The 16068-nt window shown below is 39.2% G+C and overlaps 1 long non-coding RNA gene across 1 annotated transcript; it reads left to right on the forward strand.

The window, feature by feature from the left end:
* Positions 1-5505: 5505 nt before the first annotated feature.
* LOC145550016 (uncharacterized) lies at positions 5506-12165 on the forward strand. Its single transcript, XR_014085840.1, has 2 exons — positions 5506-6426; positions 8647-12165. It is a non-coding gene; the product is annotated as an uncharacterized LOC145550016 (long non-coding RNA).
* Positions 12166-16068: the final 3903 nt, after the last annotated feature.

Consider the following 16068-nt stretch of genomic DNA (forward strand, 5'->3'; position numbering starts at 1 on the left):
GACATGACCAGAAACTAGAGTTCAAATGAACCTTTTTCAGGAGGATCAGCAAACCTTACTAAAGTCTGAAAACGTCACTCTGAGTCACTTCGGATGCTGAATCAATGTAAACTACAAGAACTGAATTTGTTTTCTTCAGTCTGCTTTGATTGGCCCCTTGTGTTTTCCCTCTGAAGTTCAGTCATTCTGATCACTCCAGGCTGCTGCTCTGTGTTGCTATCTTGCAGTTATCACAAGGTTAAACGCCGGCAGGCTAACTTGTCTTGACAGGGGTGGATCTACTGGGGTGGCACGGGGTGGCATTTGCCACCCCAAATGAGAACCTTGCCACCCCAGCTGGCGACTCTGAATTCAATAAATAGTTATGGCAAATCGGACAGCGCATGTCCGATTTGCGCTTAATGTCCGATTTGTTATCGGAATCTCTTTTTTCCGATAACATTGAATGCAACACAATGTAACCTGACATCACCAGCTTGAATTGACCAAAATTAGTAACTATTGTCAAGGTCCTCTCTACTTTCAAGGCAATATTATGCGAGTAAAAATGGCGAATTTGAACAGCGTCTGTTATCTTCCCTGCGTTCAAGTTTTTTCTTCTCTTTGTTGCGTTTATTAAATAAATGAAAGTGTGCAATACCGCCACCATCTGGTCTGGAGTGTGAACTGGAGTTAATGCAGGTTTCACATCACACATCTGAAAATGGATTGGGTACTTTCTTAAAAATTACATCATGATTATAATTTTTTTTATTGTATGCAATTGTTATAAATAGTAAAAGATTATTAAGGCACTTAAAAATTCATACTTTTTAGGTACTTAAAAAGTATGCCTACATATTACATTAAACACACTTTAACGGTGCCTAAAAGACATACTTCTGCATATGTATCAATTAGTTTTATTTTGTAATCAGGTTGCTGCGTGATGCAGACTTCTGCCCAGGTCCCTCTTGAAAATGAGATCTGGATCTCAATGGGGTTCACCTGGTTAAATAAAGAAGATTAAGGAATACTTTATTAGCCTAAAATTGAGATGTAATTTAAAACATACTGAAATTAATCATCTAGTAGTGTTAAGTGAATTTTAAAAATATATATTTTGAGCATATATTTTTAAATATACACAAAATATATTTTAAATACACTTGAGAAAGTGTATATTTACACTTGGACAAATATATATTTTGTTCACTTGAAGTATACTTTTATTTAATATATTAAAAGTGTATTTTGGTACAATTATGTTTAATTTCAAAATTGGTACAAGTATACTTTTAGTATACTTCAGATATACATATAGGTAGTACACTTAATACTTAGTATACTTAAAGTGTACTTTCACAAATTTAAGTATGTTTGAAATATACTAAAGTATACTTTTTTTTCACCTGGGTGAACTGAGCCATAGTTTGTTATGTTTCACCTACTGGTTATTTATTATAGTTTAATTGCTAGATCAAATCCCTGCAGCCTGATATTTTATTGGGGAATCAAAATAATCTTATCATTTACTTATTTATTTTTTATTTAAAAATCTGGGGTGCATTTGAGTACAGCATTATTACTCAGATACCCCAAAATAAAACTGAGTGAAATCAAGCACTATCAGAAGTAACCTGTAATAAACAAAGTCCATCTTTGTCATAGCATAAACACCAATGTTTACACTGTTTTTCAATGCTTCCATGCAATGCATGTAAGGCACCTATTGCTCTACACCAGTGTTTCCCAACCCTGGTCCTCAAGGCACACTGACCTTTTATGTTTTAGATGTTCCCCTGCTTCAACACACCCCATTCAGATGATTGCAATTCAGCAAAACCCTGTTAATCAGCCATTAATTGCAATCATGTGTGCTGATGATGCAGGGGAGCATCTAAAACATGCAGGTCAGAGAGCCTTGAGGACCAGGGTTAGGAAACACTGCTCTACACCTAGAATTAATTTGGTGTTAAGAGATGAGCGTTTTCTAAAGGTAACGAACTGCAACAACGTATAAATCAGATTTTTACTTTTCTGTTGAATGTCTGTTTTATGATATATTTACTACTAAAAACAAACAAACGAAAAACAACACTTTTCTGCAAAATTCAGCAACTGCACAGTTCTTATTAAATAGTGTAAGATAAGTAGTAGGCCTATTTGAAAAGAGCAGAAGAAATCTTATGTTTTTTGAACAATAACAATATTTGTTGCTAGCCTGTTGCTAAGAGATGGGTGTGTTTACTGGTAACTAAGTGCTCCACTTTACACATTTGGGAGATTTTCAGACCCATCAACCTGGAAGTTCAGAAGGTTTCATTGATATCCAGCCTGTAAGTCAACCTTCATCTCTGAATCATGCTCAAATTGTTTACTGTTTAAATAAGTGCATCACTAATGGCCTGTTTTTTCTGTCTCCTCTCCATCAGGTTGGGACAAACCTGGTGGCACATCTACAAAATGTGACAACATGGAGCCTGTATGTCCTCATGCAGGGAGACAGGCAAAAATGCTAAAGTGCCGTTAAAAATGCTCCTCGTTTAATGGCTGAAAGTTTTACTTGATGTTTACTTTAAAACAGACTTTTTACATGAAATGTTTTCTAATGTGTAGTAACAGATACTTCTGGAGTTAATACTGAATATTCTGAATTGAATACATTAAAATTAACAATGATATCACGTGTCAAATACATTTTACAAAACAGTGTTTCTTAAAACATGGAACGGATTGTTTGATTGCTGCCTCTCTGTCTCTTGCTATAATTTGAAGCAAGAGGTTTTTTAACCAAGTCATGCAAAAAGGTCTAACCTGAGCATTTATATCATTTAATAAATTTAGTTGTATCAAACTTCTCCTCAAAACTGCCAAAAACGTATTGATAAATATGATAAACTCTACAAAAGAGGGTAATTTGGTTAAATAAATAACAGATGTTATTGATAAAAAGCTTCAAGGAGCAGCTTTTAAAAAAAAGACATCTTAAAGAATCTTCCTTGCTCTCCTCATCACCTGTGGATGCTGCTGTGTTCCCTGCCTGAGGCGCTCGGCTGTTCAGTGCATCACTTCCAACACAGAGAAGGGCAGCGGTACCAACAGAACCCCACCTGTCTATCAGATGGTTTCCCAGAACCAAAAGACAATCGTGGAACTCTGGCTTTCTAGAGTATAAGTTCAGTACTAGTATCTAGGATAAAAAATATATTTTTCCTTTAGTATTCATTATATAAATCCATTAAATGTGCTTTTGTTGTTCTTGTGTCGCAGAATAAAGTCCAATCCTTTCTGGGTGTGACAGGATGTGAGACTGTGGCGCCTTCCATGATTGGTGGACCAATTTAAAGCTGAAACGCCACTGAAGCCTGGCGGACGCTGTCGGGGTTTCCTATCTAGCTGCACCGGCTCAACATCTGGACACACGCAGAAACTGACCTGACGTTGATAGGTCTTGATATAACAAAGACTGAACTGATGTGATTTTATTAATCTCATTATATTTCTATCGGACTGCATGTAATGCTTATTTAATCTGTTGGTTTGAAATTTTAGCACTGTATTCGTTTTATATTCTATACCTTAAATACTCATTAACTCTAAGATTATCTTAACATTTCATTTCTTAACATTGCATCCTTTCTATGGTTTATTAATTTTTAAATATTATCTTAACATTTTATTCACTTTTTAAATATTACCGTAACACTTTATTAATTTTACATTTTATTAACTTTTAAAATATTGTCCTAACATTTGATCTATTTTACATTTTATTAAGTTTTAAATATTCTTTTAATATTTTACTCTTTTATAGCTCATTAACTTTCACAACTTTTTAACATTTAGCTATTTTTTTTAACACTTTAACATCTATTAACATTTTATTTCCTTACATACTCTTCATTAGGTTGTAAGGGGGACATGGTGATTTGGATCCACCGCCTCGGAGGCCCCATCTGTTTTTACCTCCACCAAATGCAAGTGAAATGAAATGAAAGACAACATGAATGATGACATGGAAGAGAACATCAATGATCAAATACATGTGAACATGTGTAATAGTCTCGGGAGACGTTTCCGGATAGGGACAGTTTCTGCTCAAGGGTTTGTCTCCCCGTTTTGTTTTGGGCTCTTCAGAGCCCAACAGGGGGATGTTGAGACGCTTTACCAGGTCGAGAAAGAGTCACACGTTGTTAGACAAAGGGCTCATTGTAAAGAGTTACATTTTTGATTCTGTTAGATGCTAAGGCCCATTTCTCAGAAAAACAGAAACTTATCAGGCCACAGAGACATGGTGTGATTTCAGGGAGTGTCTTCAGTCCATATAGTCAGCTAACCTCCTCCTTCTCCTCAGACGCTGCACAGACTTTTTTAGAAACTTCTCGAATGTAATGGTTAAAGCGTCTCCTTTCAGCGCTGAAAGTGAATAAAATAAGTAAAGTCGGAATGCTTTTGTTAGCTGATTTTATGCTCCATGTGTCAATACAAATTATGATTCATCGATTAAGATTTCCATTCTCAACATATGTAAAAAAGAAAACCATATAAATATATTTTATAAAATGCATAAATATATGCAAATGCAAATATATGTCAGTTATGACATCACTCTCTCTGTGATGTCATAATATCATTCTCTTTTGTTATGACATCATAAAACAGTCTCTTAGTACTTGAACTTTCCCAAGATCTTTCATTCGAGTCCTGAAGAGACTGGAGAGCTTTAAAACGTGTAGCATGGAGAATCCGCAGTTCTTTCAGGACCTCGAAGAATTTTATATTAGGGTTGAAAGGAGGAGGTTAGAATATTTAAGTGCAGAGGAGTTACTCGATGAAATTGCAGGACTGATGAAAAAAATGAAAAGATCTTACAATTTAAATCCGGCAGAAGAAGATGAAATGGTGGAAACTATTCTTGAACATTTTCATCAAGAGCGGCAGCATCTGAGCTGGAGTGTGTGGGGCTTTTTGTCCAATTGTGGAGAGTCGTTTGTGAGCGGGTTGAGTTTTGGCCTGGGCTTTGGAGCGGCTGCAGGCATTGCTCTGATCGTTGGTACTAAACTCCTGTCCAAAACTGTCCTGTCCTCTTCGGAATCTGGATGGTGCTTGAGGGAGGGGTTCCCGTCGACCTGATCTTCAGTTGCAGAACCTGGCTCTTGGGACGTGGAATTTCTCCTCTCTGGGAGAGATTGGGAGAGGGGTTCCTGCCTCAAGTGGAGGAGTTTAGGTATCTGGAGATCTTGTTCACCAATGAGGGAGAAAGGGAGCAGGAGATCGACAGGCGGATTGGGGCAGTGCCTGCTGTGAAGCAGGCGCTGGACCGGTCTGTAGTGGTGAAGAGAGAGACGAGTCAAACAGAGACAGCTCTCAATTTACCAGTCGATCTACGTTCCCACCTCATCTGTGGTCATGAGCTTTGGGTCATGACCATAGATGGTCATGACCCAAAGCTCATGACCATCTATGGTCATGAGCTTTGACCATAGATGGTCAAAGCTATCTATGGTCAAAGATAGCTTTGACCATAGATGGTCAAAGCTATCTATGGTCAAAGATAGCTTTGACCATAGCTATCTTTGGTCAAAGATAGCTATGGTCTATCTTTGACCATAGATAGCTATTCGGATACAAGCGAGTATCCGTGATCTCGCTTGTATCCGAGATCACGGATACAAGCGGCCAAAATGGGTTTCCTCTGCAGGGTGTCTGGACTCTCCCTTAGAAATAGGGTGAGAAGCTCCAACATCCGGGAGCGACTCAGAGTAGAGCCGCTGCTTCTCCAAGTTGAGAGGACCCAGTTGAGGTGACTCTGGCGTCTGGTCAGGATGCCTCCTGGACGCCTCCCTGTTGAGGTGTTTCGGGCACGTTCCACCGGGAGGAGATCCCAAGGAAGACCCAGGACACGCTGGAGGGACTATGTCTCTCAGCTGGCCTGGGAACGCCTTGGGATTCTCCCTGAGGAGCTGGAAGAAGTGGCTGGGGAGAGGGAAGTCTGGGCCTCCTTTCTGAAGCTGCTGCCCCATGAAAGAGTGGAGGAAAATGGACGGATGGACAGAGGTTTTTGTTATCATTGCTCGGCATGTAACAGGATGAGGAGGTTCTACAAACAATTCTACGGATGATTTTGCACTTTCACTTCTTTTGCATGACCTGTGGAGGTCAAGTTTTATTCACCAGTTAGTTGTTTTCTCTGTTTAATTCCCTGAAATTGATTCACTTACCTGGGGATTCTATTGTTTCTTCGGTGGAAACTGAAATACGCCTCGCTGGAGGAGAAAGGTTACTACTTATCTGACTAAATGAATACAAACATGATAGAAGAAAAGAAAAGTGAGGTCCTTACCTGGGTCCTTGGGACTTTCTGTTTGGAAGCCACGTCGTCTACTGGGTCTTTTGGACCTTCTTTCCTGGCATGAAGAGAAAACGACGTTACTCACCTTGAATGTATTGATTCTTTTTGTAATGGACAACCAGGTTGTTTACCTGTAATTTTGGGTTTTCTTTGGTTACCTGCAGCATCCCCTGAATTGGGTGGTTCATTTGGAGGTACTGGTTCTAAAAAGTTTTAGATACTTTGATGGTAATGTGGGCTGCACAGTGGCACAGTTGGTAGAGCTGTTGCCTTGCAGCAAGAAGGTTCTGGGTTCAATTCCCGGCCCCGGTCTTTCTGCATGGAGTTTGCATGTTCTCCCTGTGCATTTGTGGGTTTTCTCCAGGTACTCCGGCTTCCTCCCATAGTCCAAAAGCATGATTGTCAGGTTAAGTGGTCTCTCCAAATTCTCCCTAGGTGTGAGTCTGTGTGTGCATGGTTGTTTGTCCTGTCTGTCTCCGTGTTGCCCTGTGACAGACTGTCGACCTGTCCAGGGTGACCCCGCCTCTCACCCGGAACGTTAGCTGGAGATAAGCACCAGCAGGGGTGAAAGTAGTTTTAAATTCTTGGGGGTACTATGACATATATATATATATATATATATATATATATATATATAGAGAGAGAGAGAGAGAGAGAGAGAGAGAGCAGCTCTCGATTTACCGGTCGATCTACGTTCCCACCCTCATCTATGGTCAAGGGCTTTGGGTCATGACCGAAAGAACGAGATCACGGATACAAGCGGCCGAAATGGGTTTCCTCCGCAGGGTGGCTGGGCTCTCCCTTAGAAATAGGGTGAGAAGCTCGGTCATCCAGGAGGGACTCAGAGTAGAGCCGCTGCTCCTCCACATCATGAGGAGCCAGTTGAGGTGGCTCGGGCATCTGGTCAAGATGCCTCCTGGACGCCTCCCTGGTGAGGTGTTCCGGGCACGTCCCACCGGGAGGAGGCCTCAGGGAAGACCCAGGACACGTTGGAAGGACTATGTCTCTCGGCTGGCCTGGGAACGCCTTGGGATTCCCCCGGAGGAGCTGGAAGAAGTGGCTGGGGAGGGAAGTCTGGGCCTCCCTTCTGAAGCTGCTGCCCCTCGACCCGACACCGGATAAGCGGAAGAAAATGGATGGATGGATGGATATATATATATATATATATATATATATATATATATATATATATATATATATATATATATATATATATATATACAGTCCAGCACATAATAGCAGTAATAGCAGGGTGCAAGATGCTGGCAGGGAAAGCGTACATGGAACAACATAACCAAGTGGCGGGCATAGTGTACAGGAACATCTGTGCAGAATATGGACTGGAAGCCCCGAGATCAAAGTGGGGAACACCCCCAAAGGTGGTGGAGAATGACCGAGCTAAGATCCTGTGGGACTTCCAGATCCAGACAGACAAGATGGAAATGGCGAACCAACCGGACATTGTGGTGGTGGATAAAGAAAAGAGGAAAGCCGTTGTGGTGGATGTAGCAATACCAAGTGATTACAACATCAGGAAAAAGGAGCATGAGAAATTGGAGAAATACCAGGGCCTCAGGGAGGAACTGGAAAAGACCTGGAAGGTGAAGACCACAGTGGTGCCTGTGGTCATCGGGGCCCTCGGGGCAGTCACCCCCAAACTGGAGCAGTGGCTCAAACAGATCCCAGGAACAACATCAGACATCTCAGTCCAGAAATGTGCAGTTCTAGGCACAGCCAAGATACTGCGCAGAACCCTCAAGCTCCCAGGCCTCTGGTAGAGGACCGAGTTCAGAGGATGAGAGAGAGAGAGAGAGACCAAGAGAGAAGGGATATAGGCATATGCTGCCACCCTCTTGCCACCCCATAGATATTTTTCTAGATCCGCCCCTGTGTCTTGGTGTGTATGGTGTCCAGCTGAGGTTAGACCGACTCAAAGCCAACAGGAAGGTCACCAAGCCTGTGTCTCCTATAGAATGCATATGACACCACACTTCCTCATTTAGACATGTTATCATCACCAACTGATATGAAAACTTCTAACAATTCTGTCATGTAAGCTAACTCAGATCAATGGTAAATAGACAGGATGGCTAAATGGCAAATAATTAACTGAATGTTTTTTTGAATGATCAATTTATGCCAACACTGAAATGCTGTAAGAATTTTAATCAGCTGTAACACAGTATTAAGTTGGGGTGTAAGGCTGATTACTGTGAAGTAATGTCAAAACAGTTGATTTTATGAATGTTAATGTGAACTGTTTTTCCTAAAATGATCTTTCCCCCTCTGTGTTTCTCCTCCTGCGTCTGCAGGACACAGGAGGAGTTTTCAGGGCTGCAGAATGTGACAAAGACTCAGCTGACAGCTCCGTGACGTCAGAGCAAGGCAGTACAAAGCCTCGCCTCCGACCTCTGAGAGTTCACCGCTGATAACACACACACTCAGCTCTGGCCCGCCTGATACAAAGAATCACGGTACAACACACACCCTACCACCAGACAATGCCTCCATCCGTGTGTGTTCGCAGATGACAAGAAGGACAAGGAATTTACACAAATACATAATCCAGCTCTGCCAAAATGAGGCCCTAATTATGCAAATGATGGACTTGGCACTAAAAGGCCCCTGCTGTGTTCCCATTTCCACTGATGGAACACGTCCAGCTACTTCTGCCAACGGTTGCAGGCAATCTGAGCAGCTGACCAGAACCTCTGATTAAACCTCCTCCGTTGTTCCCTCCAGAGTGACCGCACACATTTAAAGGCCTGGCAGGGATCCAGAACGAGCCGCAGGAATGCCAGTGAAGTTCCACAGCAAGACAAGGGGAGCCGGGTGTTAATGAGCTTAGTTCCCAGGAAAACAACAACAAGTGTCCCATCAAGTTCAGCAGACAGGTGGAGAAACCCTGAAGCTGTTTTTTTTTATTTGTTAAAACTGAAGATCTGTTTCATATATCTGGTGCTGAGTTTGGGGTAGTTTGAAGTTTCCAATGAACTGAACAAATGAATCCATAGGAGGATTTCAGAAACAAACATCCTACACTCATGACTTCAGCCAAGTCATAAGTCACACCTCAACTATTTTATCCTATTCACTGTAAAACTTAATTAGTTCTCCTTACTTCAAAAACAGATGCAAATTAAATTAAGCTGAGTAACTTGTGCAATTTTTGTGAGCATAATTTATGTTAATTTAAATGAGGTGAGTTAGATTTGTTCAGTTTTAACAAAGATTATATGTAAATAACAAGATACCTCTTCACCTGACCTGAGTCTGTTTAATTGCCAATGTGAGTATGCACTAATTACTTAAACACCTGAAACATTTTTTTTCTGAAGGCATTTTCTTAAACTTAAATACTTACATAAAAATGACTGGCTCCTGCTTTTTATGTGTTCTTCTCTCAACCTTTACCAGAACTCAGAAAATACTTAGTGTAATCACTTCTTTTCATCATATTGATTCTCATGAAAATGAACATACACCTGACTCACGGTGCCTTTTTATGTATTTAAATGCCATAAATAGCTGTACTGCTCTGAAAGTATCGGCTCATTCTTGATGAACTGACTGCATAGATTAAGCTTGTTCACCTCAACCATCTTAAAATGAATCTTGGTGACAAATATTATAGTGGAACAATGCATTGTGGGAAACCTTGCTGGCCAACCTCGACTGTCTCATACCCTTCCAGATTAATTCAAATGAACCAAGTTCATTTTGAAAACGTTTTTACCACTCATTGTATTTATGTTAAAAATAACTATCTAAATAAAAAACACGTTAAATGAACTGAATTTATTTATTTAATTAAAGTCAACATTTTAATTCACGGTACGATTTAATTGTAGTTTAACTGAGTGTTGGCAATTAAACAGACTCAGGTCAGGTGAAGAGGTATCTTGTTATTTACATATAATCTTTGTTAAAACTGAACAAATCTAACTCTGCTGTTTCTGACGGCTAGTTGGAAACATTAATTTTAATACTGTTACAGGCGTTCCCAGTCCAGAAATGATGGACTCCCATTTATTACTTCCACTTCCTGCAGAGATCGGTCAGATTGATTCCAGCCAGATGGTCTGAATGATCAGCATGTTGTCAAGGTTTCCACAGGTCTGGTACTGACCCAAATGTACAGGACAAACATCTAAAACATGTACTGCACAAAACTGGGAGGTTACACTCTGAAAATATTTCATATTAAAATAGTTAAGGTCACACTCTTCAGGAAGTAGTAAGTATTAATTTCTCATGTATATATACATGAACACTATCAGTAAATCTACAAACCAGCAGATTTCAGTGTATTTCTGAACCAATGTTATTTTTATTTTTTCAAGTACTAATTAGCCATGACACTAGAATTGACTGCTCCTTGTTTCTAATCAATATTTCATACTGTAATGAGATATGAGATGCCAGGCAGGATGGAAACTTGGTTTGCTGTGTCACTGTGGGAGAAACTGGTACAAACTTTTATCAGGTTACATTTTATCAGCTCCACTCAATTTATTATTTACTTTACTGCTTCATCAGCTGCTTTTTACCTCCTGTAACTGTTATAAAAATAATTGTAAAATAAATGTCTACACTTTGCAATACCCATCTGACCGAAAGCATGCCTTCATTTAGAAAAATATTCATAAGGATTGTAACATTTAGGAGATTTTATCCTATAAGGACCATAAATATTTAAAGCAGTATTTCATCTAATCAAATTGATAGCTATTAATAATAATACATAACGTCAACATTCAATTAAAATTTCATTAATTGGGTCACAATTAGATTTAATATTTGTTTAAATACTTCTAAATTGCTTTAATAATAAGTAGCATACTGAAAATTCTGTAGCAAAGTAGCAATGAGGAGACCAGGAGTAACACTGGAGGAGCAGCAGGAGTTTCAAACATTTTGTTGTCTTAGAGTCTCTTACACATGCGATCTGGTAGTCCATGTCATGAAAAATGAAATCCAACATATATGTCTGTTGAATTGTGTTATGTGAGTGTTGATGCTTCCACACAGCTGCAGCAGAGAAGCAGCTGTGAAGCCTGCAGCATTCCGTAAAGCAAAAACCTCTCGATTTCACTCGGAAACAACTTCAGGTCTGATGTGTTTGTGAGCTGTGGCAGAATGTGATGCTTCGGTAAGAGCTTTAAGCAACTTAACATGCTCACAGCTTTAGCGCTCTCAGCCTCTAATCTGATCACTGCTAATTTTCTTTTCTCTCCTCCCTGGGATTACAGAGCTGCATGAATCTAAAGAGGCCTGTGTGGAGCACACAGGGTCAGAGGAAAGCAGAGTGCCACACACTCCACACAAACAGTTTACTGAAGTCTAATATGGAGCAGTGGTCATTTTGTAAGGGTGGAATAATGATGATGGGTGGAGAGAAACAGCAACTAAAAGCTTTTCTGCATCAATATGACTACAAGAGTTGAAATGAATGTTGTTTTAAAATCTCATTTAAACACTCATCCATTTCAGCTCAAACGGCTTTAAATGTCAAAAAGAGTATGAAAAAAATGCTAAATGCTAAAAACTAAATTGTTGCATCACTGCCTCTATCTCCCTAAGATCTTCCTTCACAGGTGGGTGGACCTGCAGAGGGCTGACGCTCCTCCTCTTCCTCATGTGGCCCAGCTGCATGCTGGGGTGTCTTGAACAGCTCTTCATTTACGGAGCTAAATGTTTTGGTAATTAAAAAAAACAAACAAAAAAACAAAGATGTAATAGAAAAAGTAAAACTTGAAATTGAAAACTTAAGTTTGCCCCCTAAGCAAAATCAGGGCCAAAGGTCAGAAACAGAAGAAAAAAAAAAAGAACTGACCTGAAAGTGAAAAAAATAAATTGTACATGTAAAAAACAAATGTTTCTGAAAACATAAAATGTGGAGATGAAAAAAAATATATCTTCATATTTTGTTACCTTTCTTGAATAATGGCCTATGTCAATTTTTGCCAAAAGTGATTTTGGAAAAAGACTTAGGACATTATCTTAGGCAAAGTAAAAAATGAAAATTAATAATTTCTTCAAAAACCTTCCAGAATTAAATCAATCTTATTTGAACTGAGGTGAAAAACAGCACACTTCTTTTTAATTTGAATACATAATTGTATTTTTCAAGTTTTCATAAAAAAATAAAAAATAAAATAAATTTGCATCTTAGTTTTTCTATTACAATTTTGGTTTTCAAATTAATATAACATTTGACCCTAATTTAGCTCCATACTCCTCCTGCGAGGCGGTCAGGTCCCAGAGTTCCGGACTGGTCCCCAGCGGCTCAGCTGTTCAGAGGACAAGCTGATTAAGTGGCGGGATTCCAGCAGATCAGAGCTGCTATTCCCAGCCTGGTCCGCCAGGATTACCTCCTCCGTTCAGGGAGCAATTTAGCGTCATGTTGTCGTCCACCAAACCATTACTGCGACATACAAAAGTATTTACACCCGTCACCTTTTCATATTGCATCCCCTTATTAAATCCAGGTGTTTTATGAAGACCTCAGGTAACTTTATTTAACTTAGCAGCATTTATATACAGGATATGAAACTCAATTAATAGAGAAGTAGAGTTGAGTTCTAAAACAATATTCTGGCATTTAAGCTAAATGAATTATAACTCTGGAGGAGCTGTAAAGAGCAACAACTCCAGCTGAATAATTTATCAACACAACTATTAGTCATGCATTCCACAAATTTAGCATTTGAGGAAACACAAAAATAGCAAAAGATTTACATTGGGGGTGAGCAATATGGAAAGTGTTACCATTATATTTTGCAGTAATATTGTGATAATAAAAGTGATAATTGTATGACTGTCTGTGTCATGGCAACCAAAGCCCAACAAATACAAATATTGCTCTTACAAAACATTCTCATTTGTATTAAAGCTTCTTTAGGACACCAGTCACATAAAGAAATGTGATTTTCATCACTCAGCTGCTCAAGGTAACTTTATTTTAAAATGTATTGGTACATATTGACGCTTTTATTCAACAGTTGAAAAAAATAGTAAAATTATCAATCCCGACAATAAGGACAGTTTCGGGGGCGGGGGTGTAGATTATTAATTGGAATGTATGACAACAATAAGTCAAAATCTTATAAGAAATGTATCACGATAAATGATAAACAACACAATAACAACTAGACTGGTTGTTGCAGTTCCGCTCAGTTCTCATCTCCCTTCACTGTCCCATCTGGGATTTCTTCCATTCAGCTGGATTTCTCTGGTTGAACTTCATTTTGGTCAATCAGCAGGAAGAAGTAGAAATTTTGAAACATAATGTCAATTTTGTTTTAAAATTGTAGTCTGCCTCTCCTGTAGTTTTAGCAATGGCAGCAGAAGAAGTGAACAGTCTGTGTTGGTACAGCTTCCAAATACAGAGCTGTTTAAAGTTGCAGCAAGTGAAATATCTAAGGCATTTAAGACAAACATCAACAGAGGCTACGCCTTATAATCATTTCCTAACAGACCCTCTGTATGAAGCAAAGTGTAGAACAAGGGGCGGCTTTTAAACAGGCTGACGAGCTAAATACAAATACATTCCACACTTTTCATATTTCTTTTGTTAGTTTTAAAAATATATATTACATCTTTTTCTTTCTACTTAATTATGCATTACTTGGTGTTCGTCACATACAATCTAATGTTATTAAATGTTTGTTTGGTATTAATACTTCTTCATGGCTCTATATCTGCAACTCCTGATATAAATAAGCTTTTCAGCAGCTAAACAAGTTGCTCCCTTCACTAGCTAGCCATTAGCTGGAAAGATTTCTGAGCTGAAAAACTCTATAAATACGGCTCAGTGTTAGTCTTACAGTAAGCAGGAACTTTATTTTTGGCAAGTGCTCCTATTTACTTTTCAAACATAGTTAGCATGCTAATTCATGCACTGAGGAAGAAAAACTAAAGTTTCCACCTGAACTCTGCTTGCTGACTTAATAAAAGGGATAGTTGAGAATTTTTGAAGTGAAGGTTTTCAGCAGATAACTCATGTTCTTCATATACAATTAAATAACTTCCTAACAATAACAAACTGCTTTGACTCCTTCCAGTCTGGTTTTCGTGCTCACCACAGCACGGAGACGGCCCTTGTAAAAGTGTTCAATGACATCCATATAAATACAGACTGTGGGAGAACCACAGTGCTGGTTCTGTTGGACCTCAGTGCAGCTTTCGACACTGTTGATCACATTTTACTGAATCGACTGGAGACTTGGGTCGGACTCTCCGGTCCAGTGCTCAACTGGTTTGAATCTTACATAAAGAACAGGGATTTCTTTGTTTCAATCGGAAACTTCTCATCAGAGGTCAAAGGTCACATGTGGGGTACCCCAGGGTTCAATCCTAGTAGGACCCCTTCTTTTCAATATTTGTATGCTCCCACTGGCTCAGGTTATAACAGGAAATAAGATCAGCTACCACAATTATGCGGATGATACACAGCTCTACATCACGATGTCACCAGGTGACTCTGAACCCATCCAATCACTGAATAGATGCTTAGAACAGATCAATGTGTGGATGTGCCAAAACGTTCTCCAGCTGAACAAAAACAAAACTGAAGTTATTATCTTTGGACCTAAAGATGAGCGAACCAGAATCAATGCACAGCTTCAGTTATTACAACTAAAAACCAGCGATCAGGCCCGAAACCTGGGAGTAGTGATGGACTCTGACCTGAACCTTCAGAACAACATTAAGACAGTCACAAAGTCGGCCTTCTACCACCTGAAGAACATCTCTAGGATTAGAGGGCTTATGTCTCAGCACGATCTAGAGAAACTCATCCATGCGTTTATCTTTAGCCGCTTTGATTATTGCAACAGCGTCTTCACAGGTCTGACTAATAAATCAATCAAACAGCTGCAGCTGATCCAGAACGCTGCTGCTCGGGTTCTCACTAAAACCAGGAAGATAGAGCACATAACACCAGTTTTAAAGTCCCTACACTGGCTCCCTGTAGCTCAAAGAATAGACTTCAAAATACTGTGTTTATAAATCACTGAACGGTTTAGCACCACAATACATTAAAGATCTGTTATTACTGTACCAACCGTCTAGACCCCTCAGATCTTCTGGTTCTGCTCTGCATCCCCAGAACCAGACGAGGAGAAGCAGCATTCAGTTTCTACGCACCACAAATTTGGAACAAACTTCCAGAAAACTGTAAAACAGCTGAAAAACTGGCTGCTTTTAAATCTCAACTTAAAACCCACCTGTTTAGAGTTGCTTATGGCTAAATTAGGGTTAGAGTGCGGGTTTTGATGTCTTCCATGTTTTTATGTCTTTAATGTTTTTAATTTCTTCTTCTTTCTTTTCGATGTTTTAATGATGTAATATTTTTTGTTTATTTTTATTTTTTTTAATCTCTCTCTCACTGATTATTTCTGTTTTTATTTGAATTATGTAAAGTACTTTGAAATGCCTTGCTGCTGAAATGTGCTATACAAATAAAATTTGATTGATTGATTGATTGATATAAATCCAGTTAACTACTTTCAGAGGATGACTGATGGCTGATTGGATACAGACAGAAACTAAAACAGCTCAAATCTTAAAAACACTGCTGTTCACGCAAAAGGTAGTTATTACAGCGGCGGCACATTCACATTGTGTGGTTGTTTACACAGAAATCAGTTGTATATATGGAGAAATAGAGGGAGGAGACGATGAGAGAAAATGTAAAGTAGTTGGTAAAGCACCATGTAACAGACACAAAA

This window comes from Poecilia reticulata, chromosome 22 (genome assembly GCF_904066995.2).
Source record: "Poecilia reticulata chromosome 22, P_reticulata-male-v2, whole genome shotgun sequence".
Lineage (NCBI taxonomy): Eukaryota > Metazoa > Chordata > Actinopteri > Cyprinodontiformes > Poeciliidae > Poecilia > Poecilia reticulata.